The sequence below is a fragment of the Hemiscyllium ocellatum genome, chromosome 5 (assembly GCF_020745735.1).
Source record: "Hemiscyllium ocellatum isolate sHemOce1 chromosome 5, sHemOce1.pat.X.cur, whole genome shotgun sequence".
Taxonomy (NCBI): domain Eukaryota; kingdom Metazoa; phylum Chordata; class Chondrichthyes; order Orectolobiformes; family Hemiscylliidae; genus Hemiscyllium; species Hemiscyllium ocellatum.
In genome coordinates this window covers 104,982,064-104,997,572 of record NC_083405.1, presented here as the reverse complement: position 1 = coordinate 104,997,572, position 15,509 = coordinate 104,982,064, and positions in this window count along the sequence as shown.

Below are 15,509 nucleotides of genomic sequence, written 5' to 3'. Positions count from 1 at the left end.
CCAATTTAAGTTTAATCTGCAAATTTACTAACCATTGCTCCTATGTTCACACCCAAATCATTTATATAAATGACAAAAAGCAGTGGACTCAGCCCTGATCCAGCTAAGACCGAGATGAGAAAAACATCTCTTCATCCAGAGTGTGGTAAGCCTGTGAAATTTGCTAGAACAGCAAATAGTGAAGGCCAAAACATTAGTCAAAAAAGTGTTAGAAGAAGCACTTCGGGCTAAAAGGATTATAGGGTATGAGGAAAATGTGAGAACAAACTCTTGATTTGAATGATCAGCCAGGATTATAATGAATTCCTTCCCTTACAGCATTGTGGGTCAACCTACAGCACATGGACTGCAGGGATTAAAGAAGGCAGCTCACCACTGCCTTCTCAAGAGCAGCTGGGGGAGGACAATTAATGCTGAACAGCTAGCAGCATCCACATCCTACAAATGAATTTAAAAAAAGGCAGAGCAGGCTGAACGGCCAAATCGCCTATCCCTACTAATATCTCCTATGCTTCTATGTTCATTGACCCTGAGGAAGAAGTTTCCAGAAGAGAATGGACATTTGAGTGCTCCAAGAAAGGGCTACAGCAATATTAGTCCAGTAGTCTGGCTATGTTTCAGTTGTAAGTTTAGAAATAACAAAGGATAAGACAAGAAAAATAAAACAGTTATAATCAGGCAGTCAAACTGGACTTTTGTTTTCATTGTACACTACAGATACCATGCCCAGTTTATTTCCCAGGCTGTGTAATTGCTGTTAGTGCACTGTCAGATGCTGTTCAATAGCTCTCACCAAGGTTTGAGGCATCCACTTATTGTTCAATTTGACCACTCTGTTTTGATTTTTGAACCACCCACAGTCTTTCCTACCTCTGTTACTTTGCTCATTTCTCTTCCTCTGAAATATGCACAATGACAGAGAGTAATAGGAGGAGAATCAGAAACTGAAACAAAAAAATACAGTACTTTGAAAGACAATGTGAAGAGAACAGCAAAAAGGAACATGAGGGAAAACAAATGGAGCAAGGAAAACGAGAAAGCAATATTTGCCACAAGTTGAAAATACAGACGTAAAGTAAGGAGAAAGCTGGATGAGAAATGTAATAATAGACAAGGAATCAGATTAACAAAGGAAAAAGAATGTGTGCCAAAAGTGTAGAGTATTCAGGTTTCAGTAAACTGCATGTAGAGGTAGGTTAAGGGTTCACAGTGAAAATTCCCCAATAGAGGGGCAAAAATATAAATCAGATCAACATTTACCTCATGGACTCACTGCTAATAAATCATGATTACCAGAAACCTTGGAGCAACTCCAAACTGTTTCTAAACTGGGTAGAGTATATAAACTTGAGGAAGAAAACAGGGTCACTAGTCATCATGATTATTCTTATTCTGCTATTGAGATATCTATGGTAATAAACAAGCAACATCATCCCATTCTATCTTGGGCATGTATCTAGAGTCATATGATTCAAAGTGCACTTCAGCAGCAGTCCTAGTTATTTTGATGCAAAGAGTTCTTCTTGATTGGACTCGATCTCTCTTCATTCAATGTTTCCATTTCCACCTTTGCTCAGGAACCCTTGGGTCACGAATTCTCAGGCTATATGTCCAGCTCTTTTCCAAAATGTTGCAGCCAGCATTTCAGTTGGACTTTCTGAAATATATCATTCATCACTTTGTTAAAATGCCTGGTATTATAGATCCAACACCAGAATAAACTGGAACCAGCTGGTTGATTGTTTAAGACTGATACATTTCTAATCCAAGCAGGAACACAGTCAGAACATTGATTCTAAACTTTCTTAATGTTGCTATAGTCTCCAATCATATCTGATGTCTAATTTGAAATGAAATGTTTGAAAAGCTCCATCAAGTTTGCCAACAATAGCTTTGATTTTTACCCAGGAGTCTTGCATCGCACTGGCTAAACTGGTAAGCAAATATGGTTTCCAGTTGTACACCCTCTGCATCCATTTATTCGTCAGACCCAACATTATCTTTCATGACCTGAGCTTTTGAATCATTGATGCACAACTGAACATTTCTGACTGAGAGGTTGCTTGTCTTTCTGTGCATGTCATTGTTTTTCTTTATTTATGAGGCATGTTTGCCTGCAAAGTCTAGGTCCCCAACTTCTCCACTGGTCCGTGCAATGTCTAATTTGCTCAGTGAATGTCTGATCACAAAATTAAATCACAATGCTAAAAACCATCAGGGACAAGATGCAGCCTTGTCTGACACCAGTTGTGATATTGAGCCAGCAGATAGCTCATTGTCTATTCCCATCATACACCATGAATACTTATTCAGAATATTGATGAACTTGGAGACATCCCATGGTAGCCCATACACTCATTATGAATTTCTACCCAAACTATTATATAATCCATGAAAGTCAACAGAATTTTACCACCTCTGGTAACTGCCAACTTTTGGCTTGCTGAATTAAATTGCAAAGACACAACGCAAAATTTAATTTGATGGGCGCTGCCATACATTTCTTAGAGCTTCCATCAATGCCAACTCAAGTGTACTAAGAGTAATGTCCAGATTGGCTGAAGGGCCAATGGTCTCATTCCAGTGTAGACAGGACAATAGACAATAGACAATAAACAATAGACAATAGGTGGAGGAGTAGGCCATTCTGCCCTTCGAGCCAGCACCACCATTCATTATGATCATGGCTGATCATCCTCAATCAGTATCCTTATCTCCATAACCCTTGATTTCAATATCCTTAAGGGCTCTATCCAACTCTTTCTTGAAAGTATCCAGAGACTTGGCCACCACAGCCTTCTGGGGCAGAGCATTCCATACACCCACCACTCTCTGGGTGAAGAAGTTTCTCCTCAACTCTGTGCCTGGGGACCCTGCGGAATCCACACTGAAGGGATTGCCAGGGGAATTGAATATTCTGTTAGCCAATTCCCCTCTAAGCTTGCAACCCTCTGATCGCATCCATTTAAATTGAAGATTACTATGAAATTAAGTAAGTAATCATTCAGAAAAATATGCCGTGTAACTCCTGAGTAACTATTCAACTGACTCTATACTTATCTCGCAAATCCCCAACAGCACCTTTCCCAGACCCCTTACACTCCTTCCCCGTCACACCAGACACACCCACTCCCTCCTCCACCCAGACCTGACTCCTAGTTCCCATTTTTCCCCACTGCAGACCTGACATCCCTATCTTGTACTTCCCCCCTTTCACCTTTTCTGCCTGATCTGCCTCTGATTCTCCCCCAGGACTTGCCTCCCATTTCCCGCAATGGACTTACTGCCTACCCCCACTACCTTCATCTTCTCCAGACATGATCTGTCTCTGCTGGGGATTTGCCGTTTCACCCTGCTCCCCTATCCCCTCAACCCTTTCTCCCACATCAGGCTTGATCTGCCTTCACCATCCACTCAGGACCCAAATCCACACCAGATCTGATATTGGTCATTCATGCCAGACAGTCCTAACACATTGAATCACCTACCTATCACTTACCCACCTGGTACACTTCACTGGCATCCTCCTACCACATATCCACTAATGCTTACCCACCTGGTACCCTCCTCTTTTCCCTCTCCTACCACCCAGTTGAAGCTCTATCTACCTGGCACACTACTCCCATCAGCCAACCAGATTAGCATTCTGTGAATCTGGCACTCTACCCCATGACCAAGTATCTCGCCCCATAATAATCTCACAGGGGATAGCAGAACTGTTTAGCCAGCAGGATATCTGTTTATCTCCACTGCTAGGTACTTCAATGATATGAAACAGAACGATGTCCTGGCCCCCATTTTGTTTCTTATCTTCCTCTCTGTGCCCATGACCTTTCTGTAAGTGGAGGTAGCCAGTGTCAGATGAGCAGTAGGACACCCAAAACTCTGGTTCAAATATGATGAGAGGTTCTAAAACTTGGTGATTGTACCGGGGAGTGACTGGCTGACAGCAGAGGAATCTGGTGACACCTCTTGCGAGCTGGAGTGTACCATCACAATGATTAGTGGCTGCAGGTCTTAGTGACAGATCCCAACACCTGAAATAATAAAACCCCACAATACCACTCTGTAGATTCATGTTGGCTACTGTAGCAGAAACTGCCTCTCTAGGATTGGGCTCAGCTGAAAATACTCCATCTGAAATGGATCTTCTAAAAAACATTTTTCATGCCTGTCATTAGCTGGGCCAGCATTTATTTCCCATCCCTTCAGAAGATAGTGGTGAGTTGCTTTTGTTAACTGCTATAGTCCATGTGCTATACGTACAATATCCTTATGGAGGGAATTCCAGGATTTTCACACCGAAGGAACAGCAATAAATTTCCAAGTCAGGATGGTGAGTGGTTCGGAGGAGAACTTACAGGTGACGGTATTCCCAAGTCTCTGTTGCCCTTGTCCTTCTGGATGGAAGTGGTTGTAGGTTGGAAGACGCTACTTAAGATCTTTGGTGAGTTTCTGCAATGCATGTTATATATGGTACACACTGCTATTACTGAGCTTCGGTGGTGGAGGGAATGGACATTTGCACATGTGGTGACAATCCAGTGGGCTTATTTGTCCTGGATGGTGTCAATCTTCTTGACAATTGTTGGAATTGCACTCATCCAGGCACTCATCTATTTATATATGCAGATATCTGAGTGAGACAGTCTAACCTTGAAATTGTTAAACTGCAAACACCCATCTTGCTAATGTCCAATCTGTATATGGTGTGTGCCTTGCAGATGACCTTTAACCTGACTAATATCTAAAGTGATTTTATAAAGTATATGATGAATCTATCAAACCATTTGTCATTTGTTTTGTCCCTATTTAGACCAATCAATACCAGACCCAGAGATAATACTTGAAAAAAGGTACCACGTTAATTCATAGTTTCATGAAAGCATTAATTGTTTCTGTATTCATTTATAATGCATGATAGGGATTATTTTATGAGAAAGTAAAATGATCAGCAACAGACATCAATCTGTTGTAGAGGGATGAATGGTATTTCTATAAAATAGTAGGAAAAGAAAGCAACAATTCTAAACCAAACAGAAAAAAGAAACAGGTTTTAAAAAAACAATAAGTTTGAAAAAATTTACCATAAATTTGCACTTGAATTTTAATAGGGCTGAGTGGAAGTAGGATAAGTTGAAAAACAGAAAGCAATATAAAATGAAGAACTTTTATCACATCAGGCCAGACAGATGCTATTTAAATTTAAACCATTGCTATCAAAAAAGGCCAAATTCATATAGTTCTTGTGAACTGTGTGAGTTATCCAGCATTTAGAAGCATTGCTGTCTGGTTAAATCCCACTTTATAGATCGAAATTTGATGGTCAACATTACTATGAAATTATAGAAAAAGAAAACAAGATAGACTGCAAGGAATGAGAAATAAGCAGAAAATAAGTTTTATGACTTAAAAAGCGAGAAAGACAATAAAATATGCTCCAGTGTATACTTGTTAAAATTCATTATACACACGTGCTTAAAATACTTAACATGACCATTTCTAAATCCTTCTTCATTATTTGAACTCAAACTGACTGTAAGTGGGGTATAATCAGGTATCATTGTGTGCAAATGCAGAAATCCTCACATAGTTCATAAAATCTATTTGAATTTATATTACTTTAATGGCTAAATCTTAAATTCAAGTCAAGTGTACTTGACCTAATGTGGCGAAAGTTCTTCGCTTTCTGTTCCAGTTTGACAGAATTTAAAGGCAGATTGAAACAAACTGGAAACAGATCTGGTATGCAGACTTAAAAAATGAACAAAGGCTTAAGGTAAAATTGCACGGTAGTCGAGCTTCTTTGAAAGTTCTAGGACACACATCTGTTAAAATAGAAATGGGTTCAACAGGTCTGATTCATTTGTTTGGCTAAGTGAATCATCTCAAAAGCAGGCCTTAATCTCACATTGAAATAAAGACTGAAAAAAAACTTTAAAAAGACTTCCATCTATGTTGCACTTTTCATGACCACGAACCACATCAAAGAACTTTACATGCAATGAAATAGTTTTGAAGTGTCATTGCTGTTTTAGTTCAGGAAAAACAGCAGCTAATTTGTGCACAGCAAATTCTACAAGCTGCAACGTCATAAAGTCACAGAGATGTACAGCATGGAAACAGATGTTTCAGTCCAATTTGCTCTTCACCATCCACGAAACCTCCCCAATTTTGGTGTCATCTGCAAACTTACTAACTACCTCCTAAATTCACATCCAAATCATTGATATTATGGCCGAACACTGATACTTGTGGGATACCACTGGTCACAGGCCTCCAGTCTGAAAAGCAACACTCCACCACCACCCTCTGTGTTCTACCTTTGAGCCAGTTCTGAATCCAAATGGTTAATTCTCCCTGCAGTCCATAAGATAGAACCTTGCTAACCAGTCACCAATGAGGAACCTTGTCGAATGCCTTACTGAAGTCCATATAGATCACATCTACTGCTCTGCCCTCATCAATCCTCTTTGTTAGTTCTTCAAAAAACTCAATCAAGTTTGTGAGACATGATTTCCCACGCACAAAGCCATGTTGACTATCCCTAATCAGTCCTTATTCTTCCAAATACATGTACATCCTGTCCCTCAGGATTCCCTCCAACAACTTGCCCACCACTGACATCAGGCTCACTGGTCTATACAGAGGAGCCTCAATTATCCGAACGAGATGGGCGGGCACTATTTCATTCGGATAATTGATTATTTGGTTAATTGATTCAATGCCTCTCTTCTGGAGCTCGGAGTTTTCTCTTACGTCAGCTCCCCATTCAGGAGCAGCAGCACACTGTGCGTAAGCCTCCAATCCCCACCCGCACTATCCCCAACACTGTCCCGGTCCCCCACCCATCCCCACCCCCGCTGCCCCCCAACCTCATCCAACACTGCCCTCTATCCGCCCGCCCCACCATTCACCCCCACCCACCCATCTGCCCCGCCCCCTCTCCGGGGCAGCCAAACTGGACACCAACAACAAGACTGCTGCTGCCTTTTGGTGGGGTGAGTGTCCAAGTAACGCTCATACACACACACACACACATACAAACACACAACTTTTTGACAGGCTCCATCTTTGCCCTCTACAAGACAATGTTGGAGAGATTATCTGGGGATGGGGGATTTAGGGTACACCCCTGTGTAGAACTCCAGGGAAAGTGTGTTGGGGGAGAGAGAGGGCAGGAGGTCCAACATTTAGAGAGGGTACCTGGGCTCCCATCATTCCAGGATAGTTCTCGGTAACATTTCAGTAAGCTGAGAACACTTGATTATTGTAAACAAAAGACATGATCAGTGTTGGAAACACCTCTTTGACGTAATGTTTCTATTGGGATCTCCAGATCTCCTTTGGATAATCCAATATTCAGAGAATGATATTCCAATAATTGAGGTTCCTCTGTATTTTGTTCAGATGATCGAATGTTCGGATAATCAAATGCTGGATAACACAGTTTAGCCAAGCATCGGGACTTTGCAATCTTGTCTGGATAATCTAAAATTCAGATAATCAAATGCCAGATAATCAAGGTTTCTCTGTAGTTCCCTGGCTTTTCCTTACTACCTTTCTTAAATCGTGATACCACGTTAGCCAACCTTCAGTCTTCCAGCACCTCACCTGTGACTATCGGTGATACAAATATCTCAGCAAAGGGTACACCTGATCAGGTCCTAGGACTTTATCCACTTTTATGTGTTTCAAGGCATCCAGCACTTCCTCCTCTGAAATATAGACATTTTTCAAGCTGTTTCCCCACATTCTATTTCTTGCAAAATACTAGTTTGGTATCTCCCCCATCTTCTGTGGCTCCATGCATAGGCTGCCTTGCTGATCTTTTGAGGGGAACTATTCTCTCCCTAGTTACCCTTTTGTCCTTAATAAAAACCCTTTGGATTCTCCTTAACTCTATTTACCAAAGCTACCTCATGTCCCCTTTTTGCCCTCCTGATTTCCCTCTTAAGTATACTCCTAATGCCTTTGTACTCTTCTAAGGATTCAGTTGATCTCTCCTGTCTGCACCAGACATATGCTCCCTTAGATAATCTGATGTGAATTCTGGAATACATATTGATCAAGTCAACAAGGATGACTAACTCCCTTCCTCATCTCAGAAAAAGTGCCATGCAATCTTCTGCATCTATCCCAGCATTAAAGTAGGCTCGATTTAATGCTGCATCTAAGAAGCAGTACTTCCAACACCATGGCACACTGTCAGTACTGCACTGAAGTGTCTGCCTTGATTCTCATGCCAAAGTCTCAGAATTGGAATCCAACCTGGAATCCTTGGACTCAGGGATGAAAGTGCTACAAACATCAGTAGACGTTCCCCTGTCCACTACTTTAGTCATCTCTTCAAAAAAAGCCGACAGAGGAGGGATTACCAGCAAAGACAGGGTGAGTCTGGAGAAGGGTAAGGTGGGGGCAGTGAGTCCATTGTGGGGGAAAGGAAGCAGGTCCTGGGGGGAGGCTCAGAGGCACTTTGGTCTAGAGACAGGAGTGGAGACGTGGGAGACGGAGGCATCAGGTCTGTGGCAGAGATGTCAGGTTCGGATGGAAGGGAGGAAGTAGGGTGCAGTGGTCATGGTATGTGGGGGAAGTGGTGTCAGAGATCTGGAAAAAGTCCCATTAGGAGTATGTCAGATAAGTGTAGAATAAGTTGAATAGTTACTTTGGAGTTAGATTACGTATTGAATTGTATAAATTTTTGTGAATGATTATTTACTTGATCTTAATTGAGTACTTCTCCATTATTCCTAGTTTCTGGCACCTGCCACTTAGAGTCATAGAGTCATAGAGATGTACAGCATGGAAACAGACCCTTCGGTCCAACCCGTCCATGCCGACCAGATATCCCAACCCAATCTAGTCCCACCTGTCAGCACCTGGCCCATATCCCTCTGAACCCTGCCTATTCATATATCCATCCAAATGCCTCTTAAATGTTGCAATTGTAGCAGCCTCCACCGCTTCCTCTGGCAGCTCATTCCATACGTGTACCACCGTCTGCATGAAAAGGTTGCCCCTTAGGTCTCTTTTACATCTTTCCCCTCTCACCCTATACCTATGCCATCTAGTTTTGGACTCCCCCACCCCAGGGAAAAGGCTTCGTCTATTTATCCTATCCATGCCCCTCATGATTTTATAAACCTCTATAAGGTCACCCCTCAGCCTCTGACGCTCCAGAGAAAACAGCCCTAGACCATTCAACCTTCCCCTACAGCTCAAATCCTCCAACATCCTTGTAAATCTTTTCTGAACCCTTTCAAGTTTCACAACATCTTTCCGATAGGAAGGAGACCAGAATTGCACACAATATTCCAACAGTGGCCTAACCAATGTCCTGTACAGCTGCAACATGTCCAATTTCTCAGCCATAAACAAAGGGAATGACAATAGGATGAGGGAGGTGTTTGCTAAAGTAGACTGGAAGCAAAAGACTTTACGATGGGACAGTTGATGTTTAGTGGAAGACATCCAAAACATTTTTTTTAAATGCTCAGCAAAAGTACATATCAGGGAAATGGAAGGGCTGTAGGAAAAGAGGTAATCTGTCATGGGTGTCTAAGGAACTAAGGGAGGCTATATATTAAAAAAGAAGGTACACAAATTGGCAAAGACCAGTGGGAAACTAGAAGATTGAGAAAACTTTGAAGGTCAACAGAAAGCCACAAAAAATGCTAGCTCAGAATATAAAGACAGATAACATAAGTTTCTATCAAAATATAAAAAAAAAGAGTGGCTAAGATAAACATTTGTCATTAACAGGATGAGAAGAGGGATTTAGTAATGGGTTATGAGGAAATGGCTGAGGCATTGAACAAGTAGTTTGTACCAGTCTTCACAGTGGAAGGCACGAATAGCTTGCCATTAATTGACCAGGAGATGAAGGTAGGTAAGGTACTAGAAACAATCATTATTATGGAAGAGGTAATGTTGAGCAAGCTAATGGAACTAAAGGTAGATAAGTCTCCTGGCCCTGATTGAATGCATCCCAGGGTACTAAAAGAGACATTGAGAGAAATAGCAAATGCACTTATTGTAATTTTCCAAATTTTGCTCGATTCTGGGACAGTTCCAGAAGATTGGAAAACAGTCAATGTGACACAACTGTTTAAAAAAGGAGGTAGGCAAAAGATGGGGAAATTATAGGGGCTTAGCTTAACTTCTGCAGTGGGGAAAATGCTTGAATTTATTAACAAGGAAGAATGACAAGACATCCAGACAGAAATTGTCCCATTGGACAGATGCAGCATGGGCTATCCTTAACTAATCTACTGGAATTCTATTAAAACATTATGAGCATGGTGGACAATGGAGACCCAGCAGATGTGGTGTAACTAGATTTCCAAAAAGCATTACAAGGTGCCGCACCAAAGGCTGCTGCATAAGGTAAAGATACATGGCGTCACGGGCAAAGTATTTGCATGAATAGAGCATTGGTCAACTAACACGAAGCGAACAGTAGGGATAAATAAGTGTTTTTCTGGTTCGTGATCAGTGAGTAATGGTGTGCCTCAGGGATCAATATTAAGACCACAATTTACATGGATGATCTGAAGTTGGTGTAATCTGTCAAAGTTTGTGGATGACACCAAAATGATTGGTAGGGAAACATGTGCAGAGGACTGTGAAAGTTTGAAGAGGAACATAGATAGTTTAAGTGAGTTGGCAAATGTCTGGCAGATGGAGCACAATGTTAATAAATGTGAAGTCATCCATGTTGGTAGGAATAACAGGAAAAAGGAGTTTTATTTGAATGGTAAAAAAAACTGCAGCATGTGGCTGTGCAGAGGGACCTGGGTGTTCTTCTGCATACATGACAGAAGGTTGATCTGGAGGTGAAACAGGGAATTAAGAAGGCAAATGAAATTTTTTCCTTTAGTACTAAAGGGATTGAGTTTAAAAGCAGGGAGATTATGTTGCAGCTGTATAGGGTGCTGGTGAGGTCACACCTGGTGTATTGCATACAGTTTCTGTCTCCTGACTTGAGAAAGGATATACTAGCACAGATGGGGTGCAGAGGGGTTTCACTAGGTTGATTTTTGAGTTGAGAGGGTTGGTTTATGATGAGAGACTGAGTAGACTAGAATTATTTTCATTGGAATTCAGAAGAATGAGGGGGATCTTACAGAAACATATAAAATTGAGAAGGGAATAGATAGGATAGAAGTAGAGAGGATGATTCCATTGGCGGGTGAAACGAGGACAAAAGGGCATAGCGTCAAAATTTGGGAGAGCAGATTTGGGATTGAATTGAAAAGAAACTTCTTCACCCAGAGAGTTGTTGAATCTGTGGAATTCCCTTGTCCAGTGAAGTAGTTGAGGTTTCCTCATTGAATGTTTTCAAAGCTAATATAGATAATTTGTTTTGAATAGTAGAGGAATTAAGGGTTATGGTGAGCAGGTGGGTAAGTGGTGCTGAAGCCATGAGAAGATCAGCCATGATCTTATTTAATAACGGAGTGGGCTCAAAGGGCCAGATGGCCTACTCCTGCTCCTTATTTCTGTCTGCTCATGTTCTTATAATAATTTATCCTCAATATTGACCTGGGGCCGAACTCCAGAAATCTGCTTTTGGCCCAATACTTAATATGTTGCTTAACAACAATTTACTCATTCAAATTTAAAGTTAACAACTATCCAGCATCCACTGAAAATTTTATGGAAGAGAATTTCAAATATCGGCCACTCTTTGTGTGTAGAAGTGCTTCTTAATATCTCTTCTGAATATCTGGTCCTAATTCTCAGATTATCCTCTCTAGTTCTAGAATCCCCAGCCAGTGGGAGGAGTTTATCTTTTCTACTCTGTCTATTCCTAGACTTCCTAGATTTCAATCAGATAGTCCCTTACCCTTCCAAACTCTAGAGAATGCAGGCCTAATTTATGTAATGACTTCTCATAACTTACCCCAGAAGGCCTGATATCATTCATGGAAACACTTGAAGTACTTTCCCCAAGATTAATAGATACTTCCTAAGGTGTGGTGCCCATTCCTGCTCATTGTACTCCAAGTGAGGTCTATCCAAGCTTTTGTATATCTGCAGCATAACTTCTTCATCCTTGTACTCCAGTCATTTAGATATAATGGCCAGCATTTCATTGGCCACTCTTGATTACTTTCTGTACCTGATTATGGCATTTTAAAGATCTGTGCACCTGAACCCACAATTCTCTTCGAACATCCAATGTATTTAACTTCGTACCATCTAGAAGGCACCTTGATCCTTTTTTGGTCCAAACGGATAACCTCACAATTGCTTATATTGGACTCTATTTGCCATTTGGTCTGTCAATGTCCCTTTTGAAATTTTCTGCTATTTTCTTCGCAGTTTGCAAAGTTGCATAACTTCATACCATCAACAAATTTGGATATATGACTTTTTATGCCATTATCCAAGTTGTTAATAAATAAATTGAATAATTGAGGTCCTAACACAGATCCTTTTGGGACAAAACTGGTCACACATCCTGCTAATTTGAGCATCTAACCATTATCCCTATCTCTGTTGCCTGCTATTCAACCAATTTCATAGCCACGTCAATGGTTTGCCATCAATTCAATGGGCACCTACCTTAGTTGCCCTGTCCATGATCAAAGTCACTTCTTCAAAAAAAATGGTGAATTTTGTCAAGAATGATCCATTTGTCTTGAATTCATGCTGGGAGAAAGTGAGGACTGCAGATGTTGAAGATCAGAGTTGAGAGTGTGTTTCTGGGAAAGTACAACCAGCTCAGGCAGCATCTGAGGAGCAAGAGATCAAGTTTCGGGCAAGAGCCCTTCATCAGGAATGAGGCTTCTGAGCTGAGGGGGTGGAGAGATGAATACATGCTGGGTCTCCCTGATTAACTGAAAATTTTTAAGATGATCCATTACCCCATCCTTGATTATAGCCTCCAACAATTTCCCCTCTGCGGATGTTAGACAGAGAGTGAGAGAGAGCAACCTAGAACAGGCACTGTCTCTTAATCTGCTATGTGTACTCCAGTGAAGTCATTGGTACTACATGTTCCTGAGAGGTTAGTGAACCTTGACGAGTTGGTCATTACAAGTGGGCTGCTGCTCGGTCAGATGGAAGGGGTTGCTCCTATGACAGGCCATTCGATGACAAATCCGCTGACAAGCTCTACCTCAGAAGCCTCAGATAAAGACTTCTATTGAGTGGTGTACTGGGCAATGCTGAAATGTGAGCACACCAAATACTTGGGGCATTGGAAGGCTAGCTAGACAACCTCTTGTCACTGTCAAAGAGGTTCCCGTTTCCAATATCCCACAGAACAAGGTGCAGAACTTGGGCACAGATCCCTTTCATTCTGGAAGTGGTGGCCAACTGCATTAGCTCATGATGGAGTGTCTAGTGAGTGCTGTCTCAACTTCCATAGAGACACAGCCAGGAGCTCCCACACGGTGCAGTGGAAGGTCAAATGGAGATAATGAGATTCAAACTTGTTGCCGTCATAGCTGTGGATATCAGCACTCTGGCTGGAGGCCAGCAATCTGCCCTCTAATAGCTTACTCGGATTGCTGAGATTTTGCCATGCGGGAGAGGCAGTTTTGGACCAGTGCCCAATTCTGCTCCCCCAAGCCCAATACAACAACATTTATCAACCCACTCCACCAATGTCAGCCCACCAGTGCCTTACCACTGTCCCACAATCAGCCAGCCCAGACTGAAGGTGGCACAAGGCAAAAGCCAGGCCTTTCAGTCCTGAATTGTCGAGGCTGCTGTGTATTGTCCAAACAAAGTCTCCTCCAGTGAGAGTCAGCATCTTTCTTTCCAGCACCCTCACTGTACTGGAGTGCTGGGTCAGGCTAAAGCAACCACCTGATTGAAACTCATAGAATATACCAAGGTTATTAAGAGTTCAATAATGTTAGAACCTGAACATCATCTTCAATGCCCTTTATTAAATCTCACACCCCAGGCAGACATGGGCTGCTTTCAGCACGGCTAACCCGTTTCACTGATTTATGGCCCCCATTATTATTTTATTTTCTCTGGCTTACTAACATGCATCCTTTTGTCTGCCTAGCTGCCATTCTCTGTCATACCCTGAGCTCCATCCCTGCCAACCTGCTCAATCCTTTCCCCTCATGGCTACTTCCACCTCCAACAACCTCCCCCACCCTCCCCCCCCCCCCCCCCCCCCCCCCAACCGCTCCCGCCCAATAGTCTTCAGCATGTACACTACCTTTTCCTAGCTACTATCAGCTCTGTAGAAGGGTCACTAGACTCGAAACATTAACTGTGCTGTCCTTGCACAGATGTTATCAGACCTCCAGCAATTTCTGTTTTTGGCTCAGATTTCCAGCATCCTCAGTTCTTTGTTTTATTTATGACAAAGGTGATTATTTTATTTCTGTTTATATAAATGAGTACATTGCTGGGTAAAAATGTTAAGGAATAGTGGGCAATAGAGGGTCCATATTGTAATGGGCAAGTTGTATCACTGAAATCAGAGACTGATGGTCCACCCCCTCACAGCCTAACTAGAATAACAGAGTCATAGGCATGTTCAGCACGGAAACAGACCCTTTGGTCAAACTTGCCCATGCCAAACAGATATCCTAAATTAAACTGGCTATTCTACCTCCTCATTCTCCTTCTCCTCTTCCTGAGTTGCCCGAGGAATTCCCTGGAAGTAATGGCTGTACCTTCATTACCGAACAGGTGTGGAGGCTGCAATAAACCACCATGAGCTTTGAGAGCTGCTCTGAACTTCTACAGAACTTCCCACAAATTCACGGCATAGAATCTATTGTTTGAGCAAGTCAAACATGCCTGCTTGTTACCAGAAGTTCCAAGGCATTTGTCGTCTGCTTGCACCACTCCTGCAGTCGGCTGGTGGAGGGAGATCATTCGCTACTTCCAGAAGGAGTTTGATCTTGTTCCTGAGCTGTTGGTCTCTGGTTCGAAAGATGATGAGTTGTGCTGACTGACGTGTTAATAACATATTGTAGCTGATGCCAGGCTGATGGACATTCACCATCAGGGTAGCAGTCACGCTCCAACTATTTCCGTATCAGAGGTTCATGTACCTCCTTCCTTTAACATGGAAGCCTGCAGAGTGCTTTAAGTATATGATTAATAAAGTTACCATATTTTGCAATTGTAGCATTAAATTTATAGTAAATGAAGAGGGTCATGTGACTTGTTCTGCAGTCTGCCTGACAGTTTGCTTATTAAGTAAAAGGAAGACTTACATTGTTTTACTGAGAAGAAAGTCCAGGCTATTTATACTTGGAGATAATCGCAGCAGTCTGTGAATTGATAAAGGGTATTCCTGAGGCTTCCAACTGACCAGAAAGATGTCGAAAGTACTTGTTGTAAACAATCCCTGTGTTTCACAGATGAAAGGAATTTCTGGTCAAAAACAACTAATTTACATTTCTTCTAAGATACACGGTTAATGTGTTTTAAATTGCCATGGAGAAGTGGACAGAGAAAGTCATTTTGAGATTGGGTTACAGGTTTCCCTACAAATACAGAATCACTGGCATAAAGCAAAGGTT